Source organism: Cervus elaphus, chromosome X (genome assembly GCF_910594005.1).
Source record: "Cervus elaphus chromosome X, mCerEla1.1, whole genome shotgun sequence".
NCBI lineage: Eukaryota > Metazoa > Chordata > Mammalia > Artiodactyla > Cervidae > Cervus > Cervus elaphus.
The window spans coordinates 108227733-108249438 of NC_057848.1; the positions used below are offsets into that span (position 1 = coordinate 108227733).

General features: G+C 37.5%; 1 long non-coding RNA gene across 30 annotated transcripts in view; it reads left to right on the top strand.

Annotated features, from left to right (window-relative positions):
• Positions 1 to 21706, top strand: part of LOC122690870 — a 78290-nt gene that overhangs the window by 32333 nt on the left and 24251 nt on the right. For 18 of the 30 annotated variants that reach the window (XR_006340141.1, XR_006340138.1, XR_006340159.1 and 15 more), the window contains 2 exons: positions 9899 to 10058; positions 10705 to 10834. The exons of 3 other annotated variants lie outside the window; for them this stretch is intronic. This is a non-coding gene — a long non-coding RNA (uncharacterized LOC122690870). The remainder of the gene's footprint in view (positions 1 to 9898; positions 10059 to 10704; positions 10835 to 21706) is intronic. 9 more of the 30 variants (XR_006340139.1, XR_006340145.1, XR_006340142.1 and 6 more) reach the window with 4 other exon arrangements.

The window sequence follows — 21706 nt, forward strand, 5'->3', positions numbered from 1 at the left end:
CTTATTTAAATTATATGCAGAGTACATCATGAGAAACGCTGGGCTGGAGGAAGCACCACCTGAAATCAAGATTGCTGGGAGAAATATCAATAACCTCAGATATGCAGATGACACCACCCTTATGGTAGAAAGTGAAGAACTAAAAAGCCTCTTGATGAAAGTGAAAGAGGAGAGTGAAAAAGTTGGCTTAAAGCTCAACATTCAGAAAACTAAGATCATGGCATCTGGTTCCATCATTTCATGGGAAATAGATGGGGAAACAGTGTCGGACTTTATTTTTTTGGGCACCATCACTGTAGATGGTGATTGCAGCCATGCAATTAAAAGATGCTTACTCCTTGGAAGGAAAGTTATGACCTACCTAGATAGCATATTAAAGAGCAGAGACATTACTTTGCCAACAGAGGTCCATCTAGTCAAGGCTGTGGTTTTTCCAGTGGTCATATATGGATGTGAGAGTTGGACTGTGAAGAAAGATGAGTGCTGAAGAATTGATGCTTTTGAACTGTGGTGTTGGAGAAGACTCTTGAGAGTTCCTTGGACTGCAAGGAGATCCAGTCAGTCCATCCTAAAGGAGATCAGTCCTGGGTGTTCATTGGAAGGAGTGATGCTGAAGCTGAAACTCCAATACTTTGGCCACCTCATGCGAAGAGTTGACTCATTGGAAAAGACCCTGATGCTGGGAGGGATTGGGGGCAGGAGGAGAAGGGGACAACAGAGGATAAGATGGCTGGATGGCATCACCGACTCGATGGACATGAGTTTGAGGAAACTCTGGGAGTTGATGATAGACAGGGAGGCCTTGCGTGCTGCGATTCAGGGGGTCGCAAAGCGTTGGACACGACTGAGCGACTGAACTGAACTGAACTGATGGGATTGGTGTGACTTTTCACAGCCTGTATTTTTCTTCCCAGGGTTATGTTCCTGCTTTGTTGGAGAATTAGCTTGGTATGTCTTGCTCTTAAACTTGTTGGCTCTTGGGAGGAGCTTGCTTTCAGTGTAGGTATGGAGGCTTTTGGATAAGCTTTTGTCGATTAATGGTCCCTTGTTCAATTGTGCTGAGGGGAGGGATGAACATTGCAAACAAAATATCACTGGCGTGTTTGGGGAGTACTCACAGTGTCTCGGCCACACTGGGTTTGCCCCCGCTCACGGTGTGTGTGCTTTCTCGATCTACACTGTTCAGGCTCTTCCCGACCAAGGGATTGAACCCGGGTCTCCTGCATTGCTGGCAGACGCTTTACCATCTGAGCCACCAGGGAAGTCCATTTTAGTGCCCCACCCAGGGATCAAACCCAGGTCCTTGCCATTGAAACCGCAGAGTCCTAACCACTGGACTTCCAGTTCTTGTTGTTACTCCATCATTCAGTCATGTCTGACTCTTTGCAACCCCATGGATTGCAGCATGCCAGGCTTCCCTGTCCTTGACCATCTCTTGGAGCTTGCTCAAACTCAGGTCCATTGAGTTGGTGATGCCATCCAACCATCTTGTCTTCTGTGGTCCCCTTCTCCTCCTGCCTTCAATCTTTCCCAGCATCGGGGTCTTTTCTAATGAGCTGGCTCTTCGCATCAGGTGGCCAAAGTATTGGAACTTCAGCTTCAGCATCAGGCCTTCCAGTGAATATTCAGTGTTGATTTCCTTCAGGATTGACCAGTTTGATCTCCTTGCTGTCCCAGGGACTCTCAAGAGTCTTCTCCAACACCACAGTTCAAAAGCATCAATTCTTCAGCACTCAGCCTTTTTTATGGTCCAACTCTCACATCCATACATGACTACTGGAAAAACCATAGCTTTGACTACATGGACCTTTGTCGGCAAATTGATGTCTCTGCTTTTTAATACCCTGTCTAGGTTTGTCTTTGCTTTTCTTCCAAGGAGCAAGTGTCTTTTAATTTCATGGCTGCAGTCACCATTCACAGTGATTTTGGAGCCCAAGAAGATAAAGCCTGTTAGTGTTTCCACTGTTTCCCCGTCTTTTTGCCATGATGTGATAGGATTGGATCTTAGTTTTTTTAATGTTGAGTTTTAAGCCAGCTTTTTCACTATCCTCTTTAACCTTCATGAAGAGGCTCTTCAGTTCCTCTTTACTTTCTGCCATAAGGGTGGTGTCATCTGTGTATCTGTGATTATTGGTATTTCTCCCAGCAATCTTGATTCCAGCTTGTGCTTCATCCAGCCCAGGATTTTGCATGATGTACTCTGCATATAAGTTAAATAAGCAGGGTGACAGTACCTTGAGGTACTTCTTTCCCATTTGGAACTAGTCTGTTATTCCATTACAGTTCTAACTGTTGCCTCCTGACCTGCATACAGATTTCTCAGGAGGCAGGTAAGGTGGTCTGGTATTCCCATCTCTTTAAGAATTTTACATAGTTTGTTGTGATCCACATGGTCAAAGGCTTTGGTGTAGTCAATAAAGCAGAAGTAGATGTTTTTCTGGAACTCCGTTGCTTTTTCTATGATCTGGTGGATGTTGGCAATTTGATCTCTGGTTCCTCTGCCTTTTCTAAATCCAGCTTGAATATCTGGAAGTTCTCAGCTCATGTACTGTTGAAGCCTGGTTGGAGAATTTTGAGCATTACTTTGCTAGTGTGTGAGATGAGTGCGGTTGTGTGGCAGTTTAAACATTCTTTGGCATTGCCTTTCTTTGGGATTGGAATGAAAACTGACCTTTTCCAGTCCTGTGGCCACTGCTGAGTTTTCCAAATTTGCTGGCATATTGAGTGCAGCACTTTAACAGCATCATCTTTTAGGATTTGAAATAGTTCAACTGGACTTCCATCACCTCCACTAGCTTTGTTTGTCGTGATGCTTCTTTTACACAGTGGTCTTTAAATTAATGTTCTAATAAGAGGTTTTCTTTTTTTTTTAAGCTGTCTTCACTCACTTATTCTTTTTGATTAGCTTTTTATTCAACTTATATGCATTAAATGCCTCATGTACCATGGATATAGTTCATAATTTATATCTGAAGTAGGTTGTAGGCTTTCTCCAAGAGATCAGTAAGCTAGAGGAAGTATAATAAAGTACATGATACATAGGAAGGAAGGTTACCTAACAGTATAGAAGATATGAAGCCAAGATAAGAAGGGGGAGGAGGACTTTGCAATATTGAACTTCAGGGGAATTTTATCACCAAATTTGTATCCTAAGGCAGAATCCATATTTGGGGCCAAATAACCAAGCTAACATTGGTAGCTTGTGTTCTCTAAACGACTTTTGGTATTGTTACAGTGGACTTACTACGATATACATTGTGACCTCGGGGCTTAAATTCCAACTATTAGAAGTTGCAAGGGACCTACTTTTGTCCATTAGATGTTCTTGCTAAAATTATTATATATCTGGGTCAGGAATCATGTCAGTCAAAAACACAGCCTTTTTCACGATATCTCTAGATGAATTTTGTCCTTTTTTACTTCATGTTGTTGATCATCATCCATTTTTTTCTGTCGGAATCATGATTCCCTGGCAGCCTGGCATCATTTCCAGTTTATTTCACTTTGTAGAAGCTTAAAAAACTGTTGAAGTAATGTTAAGTGTCTAGCTTAAGTTCTGCTTGAGGGGTTCCTTTCAACCAGAATGTTCCCTCTGATGTTAGACTGAATCTAGTGATCCAAGCCCAAGGGGTCAGTATATCTTGCAGTAATTTTAGTGACTCATCTATAATTGATAATTAGATACTTTTGGCTCTGTTATTTTCTAATTAAGAGATTACATGATTTGTCTGTCAGTACCCGGGATTGAACAGTTGGCATATGACACAAGCTTTACAACTTGGGTCTGAAATTACATTGTACTTTAGGGTATAGACTTACCCACTTTCAACATCTTTAAAACCAATGAACTTCTACCAGAGTCATGGAGCTCAAAGATATATTGTAGAATATGTAAGCATCTGTTAAGAATTAACACCTGAGACTCAGATTATTTTAGAATACCGTAAGGTGGCCTGCCATCTTGCATATTTCCCTATAACCCCTGATTAATTGGCAGCCTAGTGGCCATTTGGTTGTTGCTGCTGCTAGGTAAGCTCTTTGCTGATATATACAATGGTTTGTGTCTTTGTAAACCAAGTATCTTTGTCCTTTCAGAATGGTGTGATTCCATCTCTTTAAACTGCCTGTTATTTAGTAGGTGCTCATTAAATGTTGAGTAAACATTGGTGTAAATATAATACCAATATGGATACAGTATCATATGTGTCATCCCCTACATGCAAACAGTGTGTTACACATTCATTTATATTTTTATGTATCTTATACACTTGTTGAGGGGTACTTGCACTAGTAATTCTGTAAGATAATTTATGAGTAAAGACAGTATGCACATTTATTATTTTTTAATATTTAAAACATGAATTTATTCCTTTTTGGCTGTGCTGGGTTTTTGTTGCTGCAACTGGGCTTTTTGTAGTTGTGGCCTGTGGGCTTCTTTGCCCTGTGGCATGTGGGATCTTCCTGGACCAAGAACTGAACCTGTGTCCCCTGCATTGACAAGCAGTTTGTTAACCAGTGGACCAGCAGGGAAGTACTAGTATGCACATCTAATAAATCTGATTCATTAGGTTACTAGATTGCCCGAAAATATTTCAGTTTTATTGTCACTCACAGATAATAGTTTTTTTTTAATGATACATGCAAATAGTAAATAATTCAATTTGTACTAAAGTGGATATAGTTAAAAGTTGCTTTTCCACCCCTTGTTTACTAGTCCTCAATCTTTCTTGTTCCCAGATACAAGTACTGTTGCTAATCTCATGTGTAACTTTTCAAAGAATCTCTGCATAGATAGCCTTGTCAGAAAGTCTGCATATTATAGAAACACCAGTCTGATAAAAACAAAAATAGATCTGTGGACCAGTCTCTGATGGTGATATGTAATTGACCCTTGAACAACAGACGTTTAAACTGCCAGGGCACACTTATACAAGAATATTTAGTTTTTCAGTAAATATGTCCTATACTATATGATCCCCAGTTGGTTAAATCCGCAAATGCAGAACCCCGTGTATGGAGGGCTGACTGTAAATGTGTGTATGGATATTTGACTGCATGGCAGGGGGGAGTGTTAGTGCCCCTAACCCCACCAGAGTTCAAGGATCAACTGTATAACAACTGTGTAAGCAAATAACCTAAATATGAACTTGATGAGAAGAATGCAGGAACAAATTCATGACTAGTACACACAAGCAAGTAGTGTTCATGTCAGCCATCAAAGATGATTCAATTTCAGGAACTCTCTGGATATAGCACATGATTAGATCAAAGGGAAGAAAACAATCAAATGAGCAACTCTGCAAGTTGAACTTCTTTTTAATATTTTTATAATTTAATCAAAATCATTGCTCCATTTGAATCTTATTTTGATGTCAACAGTCATATGATGACTTCACATTCAATTTTAAAGGGTTAGCCAGTTGCCCAATACTATTTATTGGAAATTCATCAATACTAAATTTCATAATTTATTTGGGTCTGCTTCTGGACTCACTGATATGTGAGTCCATTAACTGTCTTTTCTGTGGCAGTGTGGAGTTATTTTGGTTGTGTAAATATTATGTTAGTATTTTCTGTGCTAACTTGCTGCCTATTCATGTTTAGATTCATTTATGTGACACCATTCCATATACTCTAAATTTCTTGGTTCTATATAATACTTTGGCCACCTGATACAAAGAGGCCACTCATTGGAAAAGACACTGATGCTGGGAAAGATTGAGGGCAGGAGGAGAAGGGGGTGACAGAGGATGAATTGGTTGGATGGCATCACTGACTGAATGGACATGAGTTTGAGCAAACTCCAGGAGATAGTGAAGGACAGGGAAGCCTGGCATGCTGCAGTCCATGAGGTTGCCAAGAGTCAGACACAAGTTAGTGACTGAACAACAACAGTATAGTAATATTTGTGTCAATGACTATTTATTTAGAGTTGTCTCCATCTGAGTTTTTTCATTATTCTATTTTGTGTCAGTTCTACCCAGTTTTTGTTTTTCCCAGCTGCTATTATATTTTTTTTTCCTGTCAGGTGTACCATAAAAATGTCATATGATATATATACATATATGGACTTTATAATAGGAAAATTTACATGTTAAAATTAATATGCAAGGTGATTTTAATCAGAGTATGCATAACATAATAGAAGAGCTAGAGCAGAAACAGTACTATAATGTTTCATGATCTATGCTTTCTTGCATGCCTATTGCTGCAAATTGCTTGTGTTCTTGGTTGAGATAGTTTTATCAAAGTAATATTCATGAGATGTTTCATGGCTATCATATTCATAGTCCTCTGTCTTGACATGTGTTTTTGCATACCTGAAACAAGACCCCTTGTCATACACAAGTCATTCAATTCCATGTTCTAAAAATTATCAAATTGGCATTTAACATGTGACTCTGGGCTGTACATCAGAATACTTGGCTCTTAGTTTGAAATTAAAATTCATGCCTAGTATAATTTAACAGTTTAAAGCATTTTGTTCCTTTCACAAATAATGATGCAATGAAAACATGATCCACATTTCCTTCTGTGAGTGTTTCTATATGGTTTTCCTTTGTTGGTATCTTTGCAAAAGTAGGTAAAAATGTGAACAATTTTTATTAAAGGTCATCTTCATTGCCCATCCAGAAACGTTTTAGTGTATATACTACAGTGTTCTTATTTAACCATTTTATAGTTGCTTAAGTAATTTTCTTCAAAATATACAAAATTGTGGATTATTTAACCTATATTTTAGCACAATATCACAAAACAGTTATCCCCAAGTTTTCCTTGCAAATCAGGGGTCTCAATATTGTAAACTTGATTCAATCTCCTTTATTGAATTTGTAATAAGTCTGATTTTTAGCACATGGAAAAATCGAAGTGTGTGGTAACCTATTTATAGAGTAAAGTTTAAGGGAAGGTGGATATCATCATTCTAGTCAATGTTTTTAAAATAAACTTTTTGTTTTTAGAACTGTTTTCAATTTGCATAAAAGTTGTAAAGAGTTCTCATATATCCCCTACTCAGGTTCCCCTATATCAATTACTATGGTACATTTGTCATACTCCCTCTCCCCCTAGTGCCTGGTAACTTCTAATCTACTTTCAGTCTGTGCGAATTTGCCTATTCTGGGTACCTCATATAATTGGAGCAATATAATATTTGTCCTTTTGTGTGTGACTTATTTTACTTACCACGTCTTCAAGGTTTATCAGTGTTGCATGCGCCAGAACTCTAATGCTTTTTTTTTATGGCAAAATGATATTTCATTGTGTGTGTATGTAATACATATGTCACACTTTATTTATGCATTCAGTTTGTTTATATGACACATTTTGTTTTTATATATCATATATTAGTACATATTTGTTTATATACACACTTTGTTTATAAACCACATTTTGCTTACTATCTAATGGATAGTCCTATTCTACAACATACATGTAATGTGTTTGGTTTTCACATTTTATTAAGCTCATCAAATTGCTCATAGTAAACTTTAATAGAGAATTATTTAACTCTTGCAATAAAAATCTTGAAATTGGCCCTGCAGTACTAAGATAAAACTTTGGGTCTGCTGGAATTATGAGGCATCCATATTGATATTAGCACAGGCTCTCCAAAAATTAACAAAAATGTTTTCTTCTTTTAGTTGAGATACCTTTGGCATCAGTGTCTATTTTTTTTTTGATTAAAATTACACAATACCACTAATTGGGTAAATAGTTTTATGTGATTTTAAATATATTTTTCTTTTAGCAGTAATTTTTAATAGAGATCAGTATGTGTTGTGTAGAATTGTCCATTTCCTGAATATTTGCCCTTTACATTTCTCTCTTCCTTCTTATTTTCATATTTTTTGAGGACCTTTAGTCAATTTCTTTATAAGTTCAAGTCTATATCTATTACTCAAAGGATCATTTCCCCCCGTTATACAATGTATTAAACATTATGAAAGGCATAAGTATTCATTGTAAAAATTTGAAATAAAATATCATAGCACAATTAAACAAATATCCAAAACCACTCAGATTTTTGGTACATTTCTTTTTAGTATGTGTATGTATGCTGATAACATTTTTAAATAGCTCTTAAGTTAACAAAATATTTTCCTGTCTTTAAATATGAATGCATACTAATCTCAATTGAGCCATGATTTTTTTTTTGTATAACATCTACCTCTTTTTTAGACATTAGAATTATTTTAAGTTTTTTAAAAACTAAAATCTGAACATATCAATGCAGTTAACATACTTATAGAAATATCTTGTGTACGTATCTCCCTGATAATTTCTTTTATTATAAACTGGTTAGAAACCTGATTATTTTCTGTTTGTTTTGCACCTCTTGATTAGCTGAAAACAAGAGGTCAAGTGTAAAGTAATTAGACCCTCATTCAAGAAACAAATGTTGTCCATATAACCCTACATCCTTTTACAATTTAGTCTCATCTCTGACAAAGGTAATCATTCTGTGCCCTGCTGTCATCTACCGTCCTTGGCCTTCCTCTTTCAGTCCTTTGTTATGAGATGCCTTTGTTCCTTTGACTTTCAATGGTTGATAACACTTTTAATGGTTGAAAGATTATTGTAACCTTTTAGTGTTTTCCTAGCACTTTCTGCCAAATATGACTAATCCTTCTCAAATACTGCTTTATCATATCTTACCTATTTGTTCTATTCCAGACAGCAGTCTATTTCTTTTGTAACAGTCTTTGGATAGCAGTAGTTCACATTAGCAGAGCACACGGTGTTATACACTTTTTGTGTGTGCTTTGACTTAGTTTTAATGTTGAGGAAATAAAGCTAATATCCCTTTTTCTTTTCAGCTTCAATAATTGAAGTCAGTTAAACTCAGTAACATTGCTCCCCAGTTGTCACAGAGTGACTCAAGCAGTTCATCCCCAGAGTCTTGTCCTTGTAGACTCCCTCTCATTATCAGTGATGCTTTAGTTGGAGGTAAATTGAGGTTGTTTTCAATGTCCAGGGATAACGGTGCTCCTAGGAAGATCAGGAACTCTTTTAAGATTTGCCCATTTTTTTTAGGTTTAAATGTTGAACTAGCAAAGTAGATGTACTCAGAAGGTTAACTGGGGTGCCTTTCTAATAGAACACCTGGATATGACATTTATCTTCCCATCTGTTTTTCTAACATGGCAGACAGTGAACCATATAGAAAAGACCTTTAATAAAGGCCATTTCCTCCCATGTTGGTCCATTTTAGAGATAACCAAGCCTAAAATTGTTCTAATTGCTTTTACTTGATGTAGCAATCTCATCAATTCTAGAGCTAGTTTCATTTTTATTACATTTCAAAGACAGGTTATCAAACTAAGAGAAGTTCAAAACTCAGCCAAGAATGGCCAGCCAGAAAACTGTAGACTCCTTTTTTGAAACTGTCTTCTGATGGAAGAGCCTAAGCTCTTAGTTGCCCCAAGATACTACAGCATCATCTTTGGACTTTCTTAATTACCCATGACCTCGCTGGTATTTTCTCTTGTGGTATCTCTATCCTAACAACCTTATTGTATACATGTTTTACTTAACTACACTCTATGGAAGAAGCACTTTAATTTTTTAAAAAATTTTATTGGCATAGTTGGTGTACAATGTTGTGTTAGTTTCAGGTGTATAGCAAAGGGAATCAGTTATACATACACATAAATCCACTCTCTTTTAGATTCTTTTCCCATATAGACCATTACAGACTATGAGTAGAGTTCCCTGTGCTAGACAGTAGGTCCTTATTAGTTATCTATTTCATATATAATATATATGTGTGTGTTAATCCCAATCTTCCAGTTTATTCCTTCCCCCCAAAGTACTTTAGAATGAGACTTGTTCCAGAGTATTCAGTTGACTTCCCAAGTAGAGAACTGCCTTTTGCTTCCTTTATCTGGCTACCAAGACAGAGATTCCTGGGAGTCAACCTGCCATCAAGTCAACTGTTTTGCCTCAGATGTTTCAGCCCAGGTTCAACTTTGGAATTTCAGATTCTTCTGTCTTCAGGTCCTGAGCCTCCATTTGACTTTGCATCTCCTCCACTGAGGATTGTAGAGTTAAGTCAGGTGAGCAATCATTCAACCCCATTGTCTTTCATGTTGCTGGGAAGAGGGCTGTGCTATCTTTCTGTCAGAGAGGGAAAGTTTTATTCCTTTAAACTACAGAGTAATTTATAAACTACAATGCACAGTCCAGTTGGTTAAAGGAAATCCATTAAAACCAGAGCTTTACTGTGCCCAAACTGAATATCTATGTCTGTATTCCTGTTGATTATTACCTCTCATGGGCCTTGGAGATACTATCTTTCCCACATCCTCTGAAATAAGTTATCATTAGTGTTAATATCACATACATTGTATAGGTAATCAAAGTGAATTAGAAAGAAAATAATTTTAACAAGACCAGAATGCTTTTTAAGTTATACTTTGAAGGCTCATTTCATGGCATTTTACATTCCAAGGAAAGCTTTGAATTGTTTGGGATTCAGTTAACTCACAGTTATCAAAGGAGGAGAAGCCTGGCTAACCTTCAAAGCTATGAAAATTTCCCAATATTTGCTTGGCAACAGATGACCTGTATGCACTTAGATATTTGTTCAAGAAATACATGTGGTTTCTCAGCAGTTAAACCTTTCATACAGCTAAAGGGCAGTTAGCCTTCCACAACAGGACAGTTTTTTTCTAAATGAGTTCTTCTTCTTTTTTTTAATAGGAAAGAAAATGGCTGTGCACAGAGGGAGGATTTATCACTGTTCTTCAAGGATACTTCTGTGGCAGTGACAGTGGTTGGGAATGTTAGCGCTCACTGCTCTGACAGAGACCTGCTTCAACAGGGTACGAAGGTAGGCTTTGGGTATCAGACCTGTATCTCCAGTTTTGGCTACAGCCTTTTTGAAAGGCTTTACTTCTTTTCCAGGGACTCATTTGGGATTGAGAAGCTTTCTATTTATTGGCCCTCAGCTTTGACATGGCCTTGAAGTTTCTGAATTTCTAGATCTCAAGTTTTTTCACATTGACATTGAAATATACTTAATTCATGTACATGTGAGTCACTTCAGTTGTAATGTGCAGAAGCCCTTAGACCTGGCACAGTTTCTTTCCTGGTCACATGGCCCTAGTGAGAATAGCATCGCTGTGTCAGGACTGAAACAGCAAAGCAGAGTGACTGATAGACCAAGATTGATGAAGCCTAGATTTAGAAGCAACTAACATTAATTAGGTAGTTCCTGTGTTTTAGACACTGTTCATTATTATGTTATTATTAAAGCATTTAATACTGACTTAATATTAAAGCATTTAGTTTAGGTGCTATGAGTAGTCTTACCCACATTTACTTTAGTCAGTTCAGATGTAGCAGGTTGAAAACTCAGGCAAACTGCATGAGCTCTTCTAGTACTTTTGCTTTTGATGTTTCAGGGATTTTAGAGTCTTGGCTTTTCATCTATTAAGAAACAATTAAGAGGGAGATAGGGAGTAGCTGTGGGGTAGTCAGTATTTCCTGTCATATAGTTTGATGCTATTAGGTGTTGTATTTGAGAGTTGGTGGCTTAGACGGTAAAGCGTCTGCCTGCAATGTGGGAAACCTGGGTTCAATCCCTGGGTTGGGAAGATCCCCTGGAGAAGGACATGGCAACCCACTCCAGCACTCTTGCCTGGAGATCCCATGGATGGAGGAGCCTGGCAGACTACAGTCCACGGGGTCACAAAGAGTCAGTCATGACTGAGCTACTTCACTTTCACTTTTCACTTTCAGGTAAGGGAGATAGCTAGGAATAAGGTTTGAGGGAAGAAGGAAAGGGATGGAAGATCAATCTGGAATCAGTTTCAAAGAAGACTGCATAGTGCTTTGAAGAAATCAGTCATCAGTCTGACATCATCACATGATCTCAGTAGCTATCTTCATATCCTCCCATCTTCTTGGCAGGGCTCAGCCTCACCACTGCCCCCTTAATGCCCATCCTGCTTCTGTGTGTTTTGGGAGCCAGTGATTGTGTACACTCTGAGTGAGTTCACGTGCTGGGAGAGGGACTACTTGTGGCTGCCATTTTAGGCCACCAAAGCAGTAGGTAAGGGATGGTTTACTGTGGAATGGGAATGTGATATCAAGCTGATGAGCAGCAGAGGAAGTATTTGGGGCAGCATGGAGGGAAGGATGCATATCTTGTAGAAATCAGGGGATACAGATTTTTGTCACCTTAGTTGGGGATGGCCATAGCTCTATTATACAGCCCTATTGAATATTCTTCCCTCATAGCTCATAGCTCAGTTGGTAAAGAATCTGCCTGCAAAGCAGGAGACCCTGGTTTGATTCCTGGGTTGGGAAGGTCCCCTGGAGAAGGGAAAGGCTACCCACTCCAGTATTCTGGGCTGGAGAATTCCATGGACTGTATAGTCCTTGGGGTCACAAGGAGTCGGACACGACTGAGCGACTTTCACTTATCACTCATTGAGTGAGTGAACTATAGTTATTAGCAGTGACTTGGAAAAAAAAATTATTCTTTTGCCTCTTCTCTGTTTCACTCCCAAGCTCTTCACTATGTTGAAAATGGACTTTAGGGATGATCATCTCTATACAGAAAGTTCCAAACTTGAAATGCCTTCATTATTACATTCGAGAATCCTCTCCACTCTTTGCCTGGCTTCTCATTCCTGTGGGATTGATGTGCCAGCCTGTGTCCTAATAGTGTTTCCTTAGTACTTACCGCTATTCAATTTGGGGGTTAATGGGAGAGGGATTACAATGGGTAATCAAGTCTGTTCAGATCTTAAAGATTTTTTTTTTGTGGATTTCAACAGGCCTCAAGAATCTTCCTGTCTGGTAGGTACAGGATAGTTAAGCACCATACATAACTACAGACATTAGATTATAGGCTATCTGCTTCAGTAACTTGACTTTAAGCAATTTTTAGCTTAGGTTTTACACTTGAGGATGAGGTTAAGAGAAGTTAACCTGTTGAGAAGTTTCAGATGCTACTAGAACTAATGTTCATTTAATAAAGGAAGCCAGAACTCTTTAAAGAAGATGCGAATTCCCCTACAGGACAATAGGAAGCAACATTCAACATTTGTTCCCCAAGGCAAGATTCTGGGTCCCCTGAGGGGTCTCCTGTCATAGTATTGGTGATATTCCAGCTGTCCCTAGGGATGGGATGTCTTTGACTTCACTGTACTTTTCACTGGCTTCTGCTTATCATGGCCGGAAGGCTGTCCAGACAGATGCTGTTATGATGAACTCTTGGTGTTCATCTCAGGGCTCACTGTCCTTACTGCACTTTTAACTAAGTGCAGTAGTTCAGTATTGACTCTACAGTTAGGAAGCCTTGGATGAGACTCTAAAACAAAAGATTTAAGAAATCCCATACCTTATGTTAGGACTAGAGCAGGATGTGGTGAGATGGTTTAACCAGAAGGATGGTTGCGGGCATTGACCTCAAGAATCATCTGGAACAGGCTTGCAGTGAAGGCAACAAAGATTATTCTTGCTTTCATTGGGAGGAGGAATGAGCCTGATGCCTTTTTTTTGTGTATTATACTTAGGAGTTTTGTGATGCCCACAGACATTGATATAGGTAATCTTTTATCACTGCCAGAATGTCCACTGCACTTTGCCTTTATTACCCTGTATTGAGTTACCCATCCTTTGGATGAGTTGCTTTCTGTGCTTAGTTTTTAAGGTTCCTTTGCACTTCCTGGTTCACATCTAATCATCAACCACATATTAAAAGCAGTCAAGAAAGGAAAGATTTGGTTTATTTTAAGCTTTTAAAGTGACATACTGGCATAGATGGGAATAAAACCAGCTTCTAAATCATCAGTTTCAGATTCTAGCACACATACACACAAATGGAGTTTTTAAGTGAAAAGCATATGGTTTTGTACATGTGGGAACTATGAACAGGGTCAGGTTTCCACAAGGTACAGGGGCGGAGGGCGGGGGGTGGGGCCAGAGAAATACTTTTTATTGTGTCCTTGGAGTATTGGTGGGATCCATGAATATACTTCCATGCCTAGCTGTTTCATTGATTTGAAGGAGTACCGTGCTGTAACATGGAAGACCTCTCATCATTGGAAGTGAAGGTTAGTTCACCTTTGCTGCTCCCTCTATATTGTGCTAGAGTGTGTGAACTAGAAACATAGGTCTCATTATAGTTTGTCCTAGACCTTGTCCATACAAAGGCCCTTTTCTAGAACCTCTCAGCATATTGTGAAATGCTTTCCATCATGCACCCCAGCACTTAGAAGAAACCAGAATTGCCTAATGATAGCTTTGGTCAAAGTATCCCTGAAAGTGAACTAGATCTAGCTCAACTCAGATGGGAGTTTGACATCACTGTCAGCAAATATGTAACAGTCTTTTAGATGGTGAAATTCTTTAATGCCTAGTTAGTAATAGTGCCTGTCTTCAATGAACTTGTTATCCAAAATAAACTAACATAATTTTTTCACCCATAGTGCTCCTACTCGTTGTGAATCATGTTTGCAATAGATTCTCCACCCATTGGATCTAAGGGCAGTTTTCCTATAAGTGGACAAGAAGCTGTTGTATAGTGCTAGCACTTTTTGTCTTAGCTAACTAGGATTCTGAATTTTGTGGTTCTCAACTATCCCCTGATGGACTGGGTTGTATTTTCCCAGATAATCTCTGTTAATACTATTAGTAGCCATTGCTGTTCCTTTCAGGCATTCTACTGCCTAGATACATATTACTTGAATTTTCATTAAGTTAAGGTTATATGGACAATTAACCTACATTAGTAGTATGGATGGGCTTCCTTAGTTTTTTAAAAAAATGTCTTTGAAATATTTGGTTCTTTGAAAACACATAACTCCTTTTCTAGTTGTCCATCTCCTAAGTATGCTCCTGTAGACTGCTGTATTATAGACAGCCACTGCTGGAGAATTGGCTGTCCTGAGATAGGATAAATGTCTTAGACGTGATGCTACTCTATTTTTCTAGTTTAATTCTTTAAATGTAATGTAATTCTTTAAATGATTCTTTAGATGTAATGTAACACCCAACTAGCAGCCAAACTCAGCAAATCTTCCCATGCATGTGGTTGTAGCAAATTTCCAATTTTCATTTCTCTATGGACAAATGAGCAAGAAAATCAAATGTAATGGCATGATCTCATCCTCTGCAAATCTCTGGCGCAGAGCACCATGTTCCAAAGTTTAGCCCTAGTAAAATTTTTGGTAAAATTCTAATGCTTATTGAAAAACTCATTGTATCTTAAGGTCCTTTATTTCTAGGAACTATATATTCATGAGTATGTGTATAATAAGCCAGTCAGTATTTTTTGGTGCAATGTTAATTTACCTGGTTGGGCTACTTCCATCTTGTGCAAACAGGCAATACAATCAATTTGTTCAATAATGTCACAGATTTGGCAACCATCTTTGAAATATTGAACCACTAATTGGAATTTGTAGTGCAATAATGTAGCCATTTGCTATTAATAGGATGTTAGTTTTCTATGAGCAGTTTGGTCTTATCACTTTATGGCGGACATAGCTATACTTTACATTAAGTAGTGCTACTACTGTAATATATCTAACAGTATGAATGTATGGAGTTTCCCAATTGTTTACTCTGCTTTGCCCCTGTAGAGGTGATGTTACAAGTCAACATCTCAGGGTCTCTTGCAGTTGCACTTTATTAGGATCCCTTGAGTCTATGCCAGTACAATAAGTGTTTTTTAACAGGAAAATTTGCTAGGTATCCGTAGGTGCCTATGTGCTTTTTTAGGGAGTCATTTTTGTCTGAATATCTGGCAACTACCCATCATATCTTTCATAAGTCTTGACAGATTTGGTGCTGTGTTTTGGATAAAAAGACCCATTAGCATGGATTTGTATATTTTGTTTGTCCTTATAGTATTGTCCTTTATAAGCTATTAGATGAATTTTAAGAAAATTACTCCTAGTAATGCACTGCTTGCAGCATTGGATATCAGCATGTCAGTAATAAAGGCATTCGGTGGAGAAACATTGTTATATTAAATTATGTATGCTGTTGGTCCTTTATGCTGAACATTTCATAAACATATTTGATTTTTTACCATTATCATTTGCAAATTATTTTACAATACTGCCCTCTCCAACATATTGATAGCTACTGTTTATCTTGGCATATTTCTAAATATTAGGTTTGGCACTGTCTCAGAGTTAAATGATCTTTTGTACTGTATTTACCCACACTGCTATTTGGGAGGTGATGAGCTTGCTCAGTGAAGTTGCTCAGTCGTGTCCGACTCTTTGCGACCCCATGCCTACCAAGTTCCTCCGCCCATGGGATTTTCCAGGGAAGAATACTGGAGTGGGTTGCCATTTTCTTCTCCATTGCATTCTAAGTTTGGTTCTGAAGAACCTTTGACAAGTCAAATTACATAGGCAAATTTAGTTGTAAATATATGCATCATTCTCTGGGCTCCAATATTTTATGGCCCTTGTTTCATTATTAATTCCACTGCCTGTTAAATCTGAGGTAATAGTGTGACATTTTCATAGGTTGTAATGGGCATTTCCAGATTTGTAACTCAACTGTAGACAAGTTGAAACTAATCTGAACTTGTATTCGGTTGGTACATGCATCATTGCCCTTTTGGGAATTTAGATGGTTTGATGTTCACATGAATGTAGGCGGAAAGTGTCATCAGCAATGCAGTTTAATATCTCTGTTATGTAATCAAATATTGAGATTGGTAGGAATTTGGCGCCATCTTGTGGACACAGGATAACCACTATGATAGCTTTTATGTCCTACCTCATTTGTCCACATGTCAGCACCCTTTGTGAAATCACTACAGACCAGAAATGCTCCCGTTTTTCAGTAACATTACAGTATGGTTCCTCCATTCTGAGTCACTGATATGTTTTAGAATTGTCGTTTAATGTCTTTTATTGTTAGACATTTAAGTAATTTTAAGGAGTAATAGGGTTTTAAGGTTCAATAGTTTCTTAGTTTGTGTTTTCTGGTTGTTGAAGGTATTAATAAGGCTGTTTACTGGTCCCTTTAGTGTCTTATTCAACCATTTACAGTGTACCTCTAAATTTTGTGTATTTTTGTGAATAATAAGCAGTGATTGTAGAAATTTAGCAGTACTTAATTTCCACAGCTTGTATTAGTGGTATTGGTTGCATATTTCCCTTCAGAGATTATTACTCTCAATGTAATGCTCCAATGATGGTAAGAAAACAATAATATTGTAAGGTTCTTGAGGGCACTGTGATTTTTCAACTGTGGTAGGTTATGTATGGCACGCATGTTATCTACAGTGTGATTTTCTTATTTGAGGATCACTTTGATCATCAGATATGTAAAGTAGTGGTCTTGCCAATTACTGTAGATCCTCCATAACATGATAGGAGTGAGGTCTTCACTCATAAAACTCCAAGAAAAGTTAATTCAGATTTTACATAGTTTAATGGACAAAGAGGAAACATAATGGAAACTGTTACTCAATTTACCCATAATATGATGCCTTTCAGATATGTTAGGTTTATCACTCTCATCAGAAACTTGGACTCTTACTCTTCCAGAAATGGAAGTTGTTAATGGTAACTTCCATTAACGTCACAATCTAATAGTACTAAAGAGTCAAAAATATTTTAGTGTTGATTAAAGCTGTTTATTTCCTTCTAATATCATTAACTTTATCTCAACATTCACTGAGGTATGTGACATTTTTAAAGTAGATTAGTGTATGTTTTATGTTTATTACAGTGGCTGTTTTCCTATAATTTTAGGTTTCTTGCTCCTGAATTTATGGAGCTTTTTGTGTTAGGAAATATTTCAAAGTTTGTTGTCGCCTTACGGACACAAAGGTCCCCTCTCCCTGCAAGACTCTAGTACTGTATTAATCCACAACATATCATCCTTTTGCTTACATCACAAGCATGGTTTTGATTGAGAATACAGTAACCTGATGACTATGCAGTTACCCAAAAATTCATTTGAGGAATTTCAAGGGTGCTTGTTTCACTTCTTAATTTTGTTCAATTATAGGTTCTGGCTTATAAAGTATGACATCAGTGTTTGTGTGGAGTATAGAGTAGTGCTGATATACAATTGATTTAATTCAATATCCTTACTTTTAGCTTTGCTATTCTGGTTTATCACTAGCAATTTAAAAAATTTAATAACAAAATAAAAATACATGGATGATGTCTTTACATCAGGTACTAAGGACTGTGTTTCTCCTAAAACCAGTTGACGTCATTGGAGTACATTACTCCATGTATGAAAAAAATGCCTGAAGGCGTATATTGTTAAAGACTTAATGTGCTATTCCAAAATTTCCAAGTATTGTTATCTAATATACTTGTATTGTACTATTATTGCAGTAACTTCAGCTTACTTTTGTCAAACATAACATTGCCCTAGTAAGCATATGCCCTGAGACAATCTGATATGGGTTCCAAAAAGGATAATATGTGTTAATGTTATACTTAACATTTAATTATGCCCTGTTTTTCAAATTATTACTTTAAAAATTTATCTAACATCCATATATGTAATGCAGTGATGAGTGTTTTAATTTAGCTGGTATTATCTAGCAACCACTATGGTTTGCTAAACTACTTTCAGCTGTGTATCATTTGTTTTCAGAATTTTTTTTAATTTTAAAAATTTATTTTAATTGGAGACTAATTACTTTACAGTACTGTAGTGGTTTTTGCTATACACTCACATGAATCTGCCATGGGTTTACATGTGTCCCCCATCCTGAACCCCCCCTCCCACCACCCTCCCCATCCCATCCCTCAGGGTCATCCCAGTGCACCAACCCTGAGCACCCTGTCTCATTCATCGAGCCTGGGCTGGCGATCTGTTTCACATATGGTAATATACATGCTTCAATGCTATTCTCTCAAATCATCCCACCTTTGCCTTCTCCCACAGAGTCCAAAAGACTGTTCTTTACATCTGTGTCTCTTTTGCTGTCTTGCATATAGGGTCATTGTTACCATCTTTCTAAATTCCATATATATGCGTTAATATACTGTATTGGTGTTTTTCTTTCTGACTTACTTCACTCTATATAATAGGCTCCAGTTTCATCTAGCTCATTAGAACTGATTCAAATGCATTCTTTTTAATAGCTGAGTAATATTCCATTGTGTATATGTACCACAACTTTTTTTTATTAGTTGGAGGCTAATTACCTTACAGTATTGTAGTGGTTTTTGTCATACATTGACATGAATCAGCCATGGATTTACATGTATTCCCCATCCCGATCCCCCCTCCCACCTCCCTCACCACCCGATTCCTCTGGGTCTTCCCAGTGCACCAGGCCCGAGCACTTGTCTCATGCACCCAGCCTGGGCTGGTGATCTGTTTCACCCTTGATAGTATACTTGTTTCGATGCTGTTCTCTCAAAACATCCCACCCTCACCTTCTCCCACAGAGTCAAAATTCTGTTCTGTACATCTGTGTCTCTTTTTCTGTTTTGCACATAGGGTTATCGTTACCATCTTTCTAAATTCCATATATATGCATTAGTATACTGTATTGGTCTTTATCTTTCTGGCTTACTTCACTCTGTATAATGGGCTCCAGTTTCATCCATCTCATTAGAACTGATTCAAATGAATTCTTTTTAATGGCTGAGTAATATTCCATGGTGTATATGTACCACAGCTTCCTTATCCATTCATCTGCTGATGGGCATCTAGGTTGATTCCATGTCCTGGCTGTTATAAACAGTGCTGCGATGAACATTGGGGTGCACGTGTCTCTTTCAGATCTGGTTTCTTCGGTGTGTATGCCCAGAAGTGGGATTGCTGGGTCATATGGCAGTTCTAATTCCAGTTTTTTAAGAAATCTCCATACTGTTCTCCATAGCGGCTGTACTAGTTTGCATTCCCACCAACAGTGTAAGAGGGTTCCCTTTTCTCCACACCCTCTCCAGCATTTATTGTTTGTAGACTTTTGGTAGCAGCCATTCTGACTGGCATGAGATGGTACCTCTATGTGGTTTTAATTTGCATTTCTCTGATAATGAGTGATGTTGAGCATGTTTTCATGCGTTTGTTAGCCATCTGTATGTCTTCTTTGGAGAAATGTCTGTTTAGTTCTTTGGCCCATTTTTTGATTGGGTCATTTATATCTCTAGAATTAGCTGTAGGAGCTGCTTGTATATTTTTGAGATTAATTCTTTGTCTGTTTCTTCATTTGCTATTATTTTCTCCCATTCTGAAGGCTGTCTTTTCACCTTGTTTATAATTTCCTTCATTGTGCAAAAGCTTTTAAGTTTCATTAGGTCCCATTTGTTTATTTTTGCTTTTATTTCCAATATTCTGGGAGGTGGGTCATAGAGGATCCTGCTGTGATTTATGTCAGAGAGTGTTTTGCCTATGTTTTCCTCTAGGAGTTTTATAGTTTCTGGTCTTACGTTTAGATCTTTAATCCATTTTGAGTTTATTTTTGTGTATGGTGTTAGAAAGTGTTCTAGTTTCATTCTTTTACAAGTCGTTGACCAGGTTTCCCAGCACCACTTGTTAAAGAGGTTGTCTTTTCTCCATTGTATATTCTTGCCTCCTTTGTCAAAGATAAGATGTCCATAGGTGCGTGGATTTATCTCTGGGCTTTCTGTTTTGTTCGATTGATCTATATTTCTCTTTTTTGCCAGTACCATACTGTCTTAATGACTGTAGCCTTGTAGTATAGACTGAAGGCAGGCAGGTTGATTCCTCCAGTTCCATTCTTCTTTCTCAAGATTGCTTTGGCTATTCGAGGTTTTTTGTATTTCTATACAAATTGTGAAATTATTTGTTCTAGTTGTCTGAAAAATACCATTGGTAGCTTGATAGGGATTGCATTGAATCTATAGATTGCTTTGGATAGTGTACTCATTTTCACTATATTGATTCTTCCAATCCCTGAACATGGTATATTTCTCCATGTGTTTGTGTCCTCTTTGATTTCTTTCATCAGTGTTTCATAGTTTTCTATATATAGGTCTTTTGCTTCTTTAGGTAGATTTATTCCTAACTATTTTGTTCTTTTCATTGCAATGGTGAATGGAATTGTTTCCTTAATTTCTCTTTTTGTTTTCTCATTGTTAGTGTACAGGAATGCAAGGGATTTCTGTGTGTCAATTTTATATCCTGCAACTTTACTGTATTCATTGATTAGCTCTAGTAATAATCTCGTGGTGTCTTTAGGGTTTTCTATGTAGAGGATCATGTCATCTGCAAACAGTGAGAGTTTTACTTCTTCTTTTCCTATTGGGATTCCTTTTATTTCTTTTTCTGCTCTGATTGCTGTGGCCAAAACTTCCAAAGCAACGTTGAATAGTAGTGGTGAGAGTGGGCACTCTTGTCTTGTTCCTGACTTTAGGGGAAATGCTTTCAATTTTTCACCATTTAGGATAATGTTTGCTGTGGGTTTATCATATATGGCTTTTATTATCTTGAGGTATGTTCCCTATATTGTGCTTTCTGGAAGGTTTTTCTCATAAATGCATGTTGAATTTTGTCAGAGGCTTTCTCTGCATCTATTGAGATAATCATATGGTTTTTATCTTTCAATTTGTTAATGTGGTGTATCACATTAATTGATTTGTGAATATTGAAGAATCCTTGCATCCCTGGGATAAAGCCCACTTGGTCATGATGTATGATCTTTTTAATATGTTGTTGGATTCTGTTTGCTAAAATTTTGTTAAAGATTTTTGCATCTATGTTCATCAGTGATATTGGCCTGTAG